Below are 10,612 nucleotides of genomic sequence, written 5' to 3' on the forward strand. Positions count from 1 at the left end.
TAGCGTGATAGAATTCGTGGTTGGTTGAGGTGACACGGAGGCCGGCAGCATGCGCGTAACAAAATGCCTTGACCACACACCTCTATTAACACATCAGTGAACTCAGTCAGTCTAATCTGAAGTGCAAGATTCTGAACTGTTTATCATGTGTTAATAGTCACATGAAGTTTGGGCTTAACACCTAGAGCTCCTGGTACTTCTGGCCTCTCGAGCCATCCATATAGCATCAAGAGAGTCTCTAGCACAATGGCCAATACCTCCTCCAGAAACATAGGTTGTTGTCCTTGTTGCTGCGATATTATGCTCAAAAGGTGAGATAGGGGTGTCAGATCTAGATCATCAAAACTCTGTAGCCTAAGGGTTTCCAGCATCTTAGATGACTGCTGATAGGAGTCATGGAGGGTATGTGTGCTGCTGCTGCTTCTCCTCTTCCCTAAAATGTCCTTCAGCTGAGCTCTCAGAGACAGCTTTAAGTGTGACTCCTTTCTTAGATTGGAAGGGCTGTCAGGTCATTGAGGGTTGGGCAGAGACAGGGATGTCATGGAGAGGGAGGTCTGGTGTGACATTGCAGAAAATAGTTTGAATGTGTTAAAACTCTTGATAATACCTGATTGCTCAAGTGGTGATTAATTAGCATCTATGGCACAGCTGTATGATCACTAATAAACTGATCAAGGTTCCTATGATAGAAGCCAAGAGTTTAAAGAACTCATGAGTGAAGTTCAGGTCAGAAGGATTAAACACAGAGAGCATTCAGTTTCTCAGCATAATTGGGCCTGAGAAAGAAAAGCTAGAAGCTTCAAGCTAATTGTTAAGCTCAAATTCCATGTGACTGATAACATGTGATAAACTAACAGAATCTTGCACTTCAGATTAGACTGTTAGAGTTCACTGATGTGCTATCAGTGTTGTGTGAACAAAGTGGTTGCAAGTCGCTCAAGAGTAGATAGTGAAGAATAAACTTTAGCTCAAAGCTGGAGTTACTACAGCAAGAGCTATGCTACTTAAATACTAAATCCTTATCATTCCAAGAATATAACTACCTAATTGTCTTTGCTGGTGCTGTGTAGCATTTTGTCCAGTATCACTAAGATACCTACAAAAAGTATTATCCTGCTGTTGTGCTGTTACTGCTGTTACTGCTATACCAAGATAAGAGAGACTTCTCTGTTGTTGTGCTGTTGCATGACTTTACAGCAGTGATCAGATTAGGGTAGTGCTGATGACTAAGCATTCCCATGATTCTAAGTGCCAGGTCTGACTAAGCAGAAATAAGAGTCAATCCCAAATAAATCAAGAGCAAAAGAGAAAGAAAATAGAAAAAATCATAACAAATTGCCAGGCTAGTGGATTCTGTGGATTGAGGTTAAGGATGTCTAGTTCAACTGAAGGAAGACAATAAAGGCCTTCAGTTTGTAAGATTCAGAGCTATTAAAGAGTTCTAACTCCTTGACCTTAGTGTGAATAGCAGTAAGCTTCAGATTATTGAGAGAAGTGAAAACTCCTTACAGCAGATTCATAAATTCCTATAACATATCCTGCTGGTTTGGATTGTCATTATTCCTGAGACTGCTGAGGGCATTTAGACTGCCAGGACCATCTGGTTCTTCTGATCTATCAGGTCTGCTAGAGCCTTCTAAGGAAGAGTTTGGTGGGTTGCCATCTGGTCCATGACAGATGGAAGTATGGATAAGAGTGTCATTGTCACTTTCACTTTCAGAGTTTAGGCTGTCTGAATTTTCATACATATTGCCTAGAGATAAGAGATCTGAAATAAAGCCATTTCAGATGCTGTATATTGAGTTGGTCTCTTGAGCTCTATTGGGTGGAATGCTGGTGGCACTGAAAGAGTTAAAGGAATTGTCATAGTTAGATTAGTGAACAGTGAAACTAGAATGGATGTAGGTTTCCCTATGAAAGGGTTGTCCTCCACCAGAAGCTGATCTGAAGAGATCTGGCTGTTTCTTCAAGATGGAAGCTGGAATGTCTTTCATGGAAAATATGTTAGAATGGGTAGGCTGAGTTTGTTCAGAATCTGCTTCTGTGGGTTGGATGAATATGGTGGACATGATATAGAAAAACTTTGACTCAAGAGGTTGAGTTTGAATATACTGTTAAGAACATGCTGATAGTATAAAGTCAAATGCATACACAGAGACTGGTGGAGTGCATAAGCATTAATGAAGCTATTAGTAACATCACTCTTGAGTCAAAGCCTGAGAAATTATTGATGGAACAGAGCCTGTCAGAGATGTGAGGAGAGAGATATTCTTTGGAGCAGAATCTGTCAGATGAGAGAGAGAACTTAGAAGAAAAGTAATGGCTATCTAAGTTGATATTCAAACTGAGTATTACAATGATTATACAGAGCTTATATACTGGTAATTGACTCCAAGTCAGTGTCTGATAGATTCTGCTGCTAAGTAATCCTACTGAATTGGAAACAGTGATATAAAATGTAGATATGGAATATTAGAAGGTAATTCAAATTGAATGATATAAGAAAGAGATAAACAGAGTCCAGTGGAGGCTGTTGTTGACTTCTAGGTTGTTGGTAGTTATAGTGTAGGGCAAAGACCATCAGCATGCACTTAATATCAGTCCTCCATGCCATACACTCTGTCCTCCATGTCTCACAGTTGGAACCAGTAAAAGAAAACATCATTTCTAATCATGTTCAACCTCCACTGTCTCCAGTATAAAGTGACAGTGAAAAGCAGTATGAAGTTGCTCAGATCCTTAACTCAAAGCTTGACTGCCAGTTCTGGTGCCCACTACTATATAAAATCCAATGACTGGGCTACAAAGACACCAATGAAGAATTAGCTTGGTTATCAGCTTTTAAATTCTCTGCAGAAGAATATATTGAAGACTTCCACTCAGACAAACTAGAACCACTATCTAAAGTTGCTTCATAGCTAACCTCCCTTTAAATCACTTCATTCTACACTATTATCTGGCCTCCACTAGCTCTACTTTGTTCTATTTCAAATTAAATCTATGAAAACTATCACAAATTCAACCTTGGATCCCATTGAATTCTGCATGTCTAAATTCATTCCCTTCAAATTCACTGCAATTGTAAGCCAAGAAAATTGAGGTCCAAGGTCTAGTCTATTTTAACACCATACTAGTATACACATACAAAAAAAGAGGCTACTTGGCAACACCAAACAGATTCACCACTTCACTATCACACCAGGATATCCTCCAAATCCTTATATATATTAATTTTGCTCTCTACTGCCTCTCTCTGCTCTCTTCTCTGCACTCTCCTCTTTGCTATTGCCTGCTGATAGCACTCCTTCTCTTTCTCTCTTGCCTTATCAACTTCAGGCATGGGCATTTTGGTTAAGGCATTCAGCTCAGAGATGCAAATGGAATCTACCTCAGAGATCTTGTCCTCTCTCACCTTCTCCTTCAGATCTAACAGCTCATTCAAAGAAGGCTCAGCATTTTTTACTTCCTGCTAGCTCAATGGTCTCTGTGAAGTGCAAGATCATATAATTAGAGAGTAATGGACTCAGTAAATGATCTCAAGTGGAGACTGAGGCTAGCAAGCAACAGAACTCTCAGGTGTGTGACTGTGATGCTGTACTATATCATTTCTCTGATGGATGGGTAGATTTATCCTATTTGGATGCCAGTGTCTCTTATGCAGATATATGAAGAGATGTATGAAGAGCTATATGTTAAAATGCTGAGAAGTGGTGCTAAATGGATCAATAATGTGCAGGATACACACCATCAAATCACTAATACCAAATCACAAGGTGGTTCAAGGGAGAAATGGTAACACCTGGATTCTCAGTATATAGATAATGTAATATTGATAGAGTGCAATAGAATGTAATTCAAGGATATATTGCAGTTTACTGGGACAAAGTTGTCTGTATCACTGAACACAACAAAATCTATCTCAAACTGTCTGCCTGGTGCAGTTTCTCAACTAATACAGTGTGCCTGGTTGTGACTTATACACAAAACTGAACTGTTCCTAGTCTGTTCTGACTGTCTGACACAAACTTTCAGTTGCTTTCTAGGGTTCTTGTACAAAACAAAGTGACCTGGTCACTACAATACTATTCAAGTTGAGTCTACAACTCAAAGTTCTTAATGCAACCCTTACTGTTCACTTGGTAGCATTTTAGGAGGAGTCAGAAACCTGCCTTTTCTATCCTCATATTGATATTTATACTTTCCAGATCCTGGTGTCTGACTAACACTGTGATCTACTGACTAATAGGCTTGCTAGCCCAGCTCAGTAGGCTAAACTCATCTCTTGGCAGATATGAGCTCATCTGCAACTAGCCTGATCAATCAACCAGTCTCTGCCCAGCCCTTGCTGGTATGCCAATCACACAAGTACCCTGGACCTGGGAACCCCTCCTGCTAAATTGCAAGTTTCACCAGTCCTCTGGCTTCTACTGGATACTGAGATGATACCCTTTGAGGGAATTGTTCCCTTGCCAGGTAATTACTTGCTTATTATTGCTTACTATAGCATAAAATAACTAATCCAGTAGAAAAAAATAAATACAGTCAACTTTCCATCTGGCACAGTTGCCCAGCACATTGGTGTCTTTCCTCAGAAGCAGGAAATCTGCCTGCATGCAAGCCATTCTATTGTTGCATCTCCAGATGTGTTAAGCCCAAGTCTCATGTGACTATCAACACGTGATAAACAGTTTGGTACCTCACACTTTGGGTATGTCCGACTGAGTTCACAAGGTTAACAGTGGAGGTGAGTCAAGGCTCAAGTAGTAAGAGCTTGAGAGTAGTTTGGTGAAGAATAAACTTTAGTTTGAGACTGGGGTATTACAGTGAGAACTAAGCTATTTAAATACCTTTCTGTTATCTGGCTATTAATATCAATTCACAAAAGATATTGTCCATCATGGTGCTGTTGCCCTCTGCTGTTGCTGGGCTCTCCACAAAAGCTGTTGTCTTGCTGTTGGGCTGTTATTGCTGCACTGCAATTCAGCAACAAAAGGAGTATTGTCTCTCTCCTCACAGCTCACAGCATTGCGATAGGAGAGTGACCAATTGGGTGCTGAACTAAGCATTTCCATGGTTCTAAGTGCTGGTCTAAGTGCCCTGACTAAGCAAGGATAGGGGTCATTTCTGAGAGAAAGAAAAGAAAATGAAGAGAAAGATGGAAAAATCATAACATTACCCCCTCCTTAAGACTATTGTCCCAATGGTTAAGTTAGGATAAGTTGGCCTTACCAGCAGGAGGTGGCCGATCTGCTGGACCTCTTAGCATTTCAGTGGCAGGCTTCAAACGAGTCGAAGGGGTGGTACATTGCTCTTTGCTGTATGTTCCCACTATTTCTGGCTCGTCCGTCGATACATGTCCTCTGTCGTCGGCAGGTTGGTTGATGTATATCTGGCTAGGCATCATATCCCTTCTTGTTGTCGCTGTATTTGTTTTTCCAGATATAATATTAAACATGACCCCCTTTGTGGTCAATGCATTGATTTTGTGTTCATAGTCATGAATTGCCTCTTCCATGTTTATGTATTTTTTATTGATCTATTGGTTTGATTCAGGTCCATATCCTTTCTAGCTGACTAGATAGTCAACAGTTGTTTTCATGCCTCTGCCACATGCTTTAACTTTTCTGGTTTTGTGGTTTAGGACCTCATCGATTTTGTAATGTTCTTCGTCATCGATGAGTTCAGCTGGTGGAGGAGGAGGTCGTTCTTGGTTTGGAAAGGCTGGTGCCACATATGGTGTTAACAATGTTTCATTAAAGACATTGTGAATTTTCCAGGTCATGGGGAGTTGCAATTTGTATGTAGATTTGCCCATCTTGGCAAGGATCTTGAATGGGCCAGTTCATTTGTCTGCCAGTTTCTGTTTTGGCCTTGGTAGGTGAAGGTTTGTAGTATCCAACCAAACCTTGTCATTGGTTGAATATTTGTGTGCCACTTGCTTGTGTTTGTCATACTGCTTTTTCATTGTTAAAGCCACTTTGTCGAGGGTGATTTTGGTCTCCTCATGGATCTTTGTCATTGTTGCTGCAAAGTTTGTTGAGGCTGGTGTCATTGTATGAGCCCTTCCAGTTTGTGCAACTGGTGGATTCTGTCCATAATTCACAAAGAACGGTGTTTTGCCTGTTGCTGAGTGAATTCTGTTGTTGTGTTGGAATGCTGCCAATGCTAGCCATTCCGTCCAGTCGTCTTGTCTATAACTGATGAAAAGTTGTAAATACTTTTCAATTTCTTGGTTGGCCCATTCCGTTTGACCATTGGTCTGTGGGTGGTATGCTGTTGAGGCGTTCTGTTTGATATTTAGGAGCCGATATAAGTCGTCCAAGAATTTGGACATAAATTGTGGTCCTCTGTCTGAAATGACTACTTGAGGCATGCCATACTTTGCATATACCTCATCACATAGTATTTTTGCTCATCCCTTAGATGTCAATTCTGTTGAACAAGTGATTGGAATGATCACTTTTGAAAAGCAATCAATAATGACAATGATTGCATCATAGCCATTGCTTTCAGGAAGCCCAGTTATCATATTCACTGAAATATGGGTCTATGGTGATGAAGAGACCTCATTTGGATGCAGTGGTGCTGCTTTGGCTTGTGTTGAAGCTTTGCCTCATTGACAAGCCTCACAAGCTTTGATATATCAGGTGATATCATAGTCCATCTTAGGCCACCAATATTCCTGTAAGACCAGTTCTTTAGTTTTTGTAATCCCGGGATGTCCAGCCATTGCATGATCATGACATGTGGCAATGATATCACCATGGAGCCTTTGATCTCTGGAAATGTAGATCCGTCCATCATAACAGATCAATCCCCCTTCTTTTTTCAATCCTCGCTCATGATTGAGTGATAGGGCAATCCATTGATTCCATTTGTGTGGGTCCTGAGTGGTGCTTTTGATGCGTTCATGCATTTCTTCTTCTGTTGGCATGATCATTGCTTGGAAGTGTTCTGGTCGTAATAATATGACCTCCTTATTGTCATCTCCTCCTTGGTTATGATCTGCCCTGTGGCTGAGGAAATCGGCTTTCTTGTTTGCGATGCCAGCCTTGTGGTGTAGCATATACTTGTACTTGGATAGTTCTGTAACCCATTGGGCTTGTCTGTGGTTAAGCTTTTGAGGTTGTCAGAAGTATCAGAGGTTCTGGTGATCTGTCCAGATTTCAAAAGTCTGGACTGCTCCAATGAGATAATGCCACCACTTGGTAAGAGTGAGCATGATGGTGAGGAGTTTCTTATCATAGATTTCATAGTTGTACTCAGTTATTGTGAGCACCTTGGACATAAAGGCAACTGATCGCCATTTGCCATCCTGTTTCTGTGAGAGTATGGCCCCAATTGCTCCTTCACTGGAGTCGGCTTCCACTTGGAACTTCCCATCTTGGCTGGGTATTGCCAGGATGACATCTTCAGCTAATTGGTGTTTCAGGTTGTTAAACACCTCCTGCTGGGAAATTCCTCATGTCCATGGGGAATTTCCAGTTAATTGCATCATTGGCCAGACTATTTTGCTGTAGTCCCGGATGAACTGTCGGTAGAAGTTGGTGAATCCTAAGAAAGATTGTAATTCCTTTTTCTTGGTTGGTTCTAGCCATTCGGTTACTCCCGCTATCTTGATGGGATCCATTCTAATGCTCCCTTCGCTGATAATGACTCTGAGATATTCTGTTTCTAATACCTCGAATTCACATTTTTTGGCTTTGAGGAAAAGTCAATGTTTTCTCATCAAGAATAATACTTGTTATACTATCCTTCGGTGTTCTTCCTTAGTTTTAGTCATAATGAGGATATTGTCCAAGTAGATTGTTACCTTCCCTGTGGCAATGAGATCTTTGAAGATGTTGTTCATCATCCACTGGAAGGTAGCTGGTGAGTTGGTGAGTCCAAAGAACATCACTGTTGGTTCAAATAGGCCACAATTGGTCTGAAAGGCAGCCTTCCATTCATCGCCTTCCCTGATGCATATGTTATTATATCCCCAACAGACATCCAGTTTGGTATAATATTTGGCACCCTGGAGTTTATCTATTAACTCTGTGATTAAAGGAAGTGGATAACAATTTTTGATTGTCATTTTATTCAGCTTCCGATAATCTTGTACCAGTCGAAGTTTCCCATCCTTCTTTTTGATGAAAAAGAAGGGTGATGCTATTGGTGACTTTGATGGCCAGATCCTTCCACTGGATAAGTTTTCTTCTAAAAACTTATCCAGTTCTTGTTGTTCGCTGTTGCTAAGTGGGTAACACTTGCAATCTAGGTTGGTGTTGATGTTAGGAGTTAACTCGATGGCATGGTCCCAGGATTTTGTGTCAGGTAGTTCATCAAAACTCTCCTTTTCGAATAAATCCCAAAAGTCGTGGGCCCATATGGGTACTATATCTTTGAATGTCTTCTCCTCTCTTCCTGCATTTGCCCTTGCTGCTAGGTCATTAGCGTGATGTGTCGCTTTAATGTTAATGGCCCTTTGAGGATCGATCGCAAGGATTGTTTCACCATCTTCTATCTTCTCATCCTATTTATCTTTGGGGTCACTGTCTGATAATTCAAATGGAATTCCTCAGCATCAACATCAAGCAAAGGTGATACGTCCGGTCTTCCAATTGATTAATGGGTTATGTCTAATGAGCCAATCATGTCTGAGGAATATTTCTTTGGTTCCCAAGTTGGTTACTGCCAAGTCAATTCGTTCTGAATGATCACTAATAGTGAGCCTAAGCTCAACATATTTGGTGATCGAACCAGCTTAGTTCTTGGTGCCATCCACATTGTAGATGGAGATAGAGGCTGCTGTTTCCTGAGTAGGCAAATTGTGTTTGTTGATGAAGGCTCGGTTGATGCTGCTTCCTATGCAACCGCTGTTGATTAGGGCGGTCACTGCATGAGTTGATTGGGATGTTAACATCTCGATCTGGGCCTTGGTTAACAAGTTGCACCCTGGAAGTTTGGTGCATCAAATGAATTTTCATGGTCCATATAATTCATCCAACCATTCCAGGGCTCGACATTGTTCTGCAGTTTTCATTCCAGTGATCATTTCATCAATTACTTCTTCAGCTCAGGTTTTGTGTACCCAGTTTTTGAGTATGGCCTTTGCCGCTGCCTCATCCTTGGCATCTTTGATGGCTTGCCAAGTCCATTCGGTATCGAATGGTTTGAGCCACATAGTGGGGCTCTCTGCCTCGGTTCGGCCCATGAGCAATTGAGTCTGTCTTATTCTTTCAGCTTGATGAACCGATGGTGATGACACACCTTTGGGGCTCTCTGCCCCTCTTCAGCCCTTCGTCAGCACTTGAGTTGTTAGAGTCGATTCTTTAGGTGATTCTGAGTGTTGGATAATGGGGTCAGGTATATTCGAATGCATGCATAATTTAGACATAGAAGGTAATACTACAGAGGATAAAATGTCAGTCTGTCCAGCAGGCTTTGACCCATTCTCCTTTCTCTTGGCCAAGTGAGTGGAATCACTCACTGCTCGGCCCCATCTTTTACCTCCTCAGGCTTGTCATCATATCTGAGATCTTCGTCTTCCTTTATTAATTTGGCAATCTGTGCCTGAATTTTCTCTCTTGTGCACTTGTTCTTCTTCTGGGGGCAGTTTCATGCCATGTGACCTTTCTGTCCACAATTAAAACACTTTCCCCCTTTCTTGAGGCGATCTACATCTATTGGCTGACCCATTCTGGTATATGTCATGCCCGTACTGGTTTGCTTCATTCCATAAGAAGTTAGAGTCGAGCCGCCAGGCTTGGCAGATGTAGTCATACTAGAGGTAGAGGACTTCGAATCCTATTCCTGTCCCTGTCTCTGGCTTCAATGGCCATAGGCCAGGGTGGTCGCTTCTGCCTTCTGCCATTGCTGTTCCTTATACATAGTGATAATTCGGCTCTTCCACTTGTCATAGCCACTGGAAATGTCTCAGCCGATATCGGAAATGGTGATGAGATAATGGGATGGTAATCCCATTTTCATGTACTCAACCATTCGTCCTGTGTCAGCAACATCTTCTTGGACTCCTATGAGAGTACTAAGCTGCTCTAGTTCGTCAAAATAATCTGTGGCCAGCTTTCTGGCTATCTTGAATTCTTTTATCTTCTGTTTATGGACCTCCTGTACAGCAGGGTCCATAAATTTGTCTCTGATCATTTGTTTGAAGACCAGCCATGCAGAGTATCAGTGATGGTCCCTGGTGGTAGACCAGAACATAGGGGTGATCAGAACCCACTACACCTTGGCTTTGTCTGCCATGTGGGTGACAGCGAATGTTACTTTGTACATGTCGGCAAGGAAGTATGAGGCAAAAACCTGGAAGTACTGGTCGCAGTCGACCAGAAAGCGATTAATATTGTCTGACGCCCCTTGAAAGAGGCAGAGTTCAGTGCAAAGGATTGGTTTGACCTGAAGGATTTAAGTAGCAGCATCGAGGGCAGACATTGGGTTCAGGAGTCCACCATGAGGTGGCTGTGCCCATCCCTTTGGAGGTCCTGAGAATGAATAGAGAGATCTGTTGTCGGTGACAGGACTCCCCGGCTTCGGGGCTTCCTTTTGCATGATCCTCCTGTTGATGTGCTTGGTAACAGCTAAGTGACTAAGAGAAGTGAATGAGGAATGA

The sequence above is a fragment of the Guyanagaster necrorhizus genome (assembly GCF_019112545.1).
Source record: "Guyanagaster necrorhizus MCA 3950 unplaced genomic scaffold BT62scaffold_27, whole genome shotgun sequence".
NCBI classification, from domain to species: domain Eukaryota; kingdom Fungi; phylum Basidiomycota; class Agaricomycetes; order Agaricales; family Physalacriaceae; genus Guyanagaster; species Guyanagaster necrorhizus.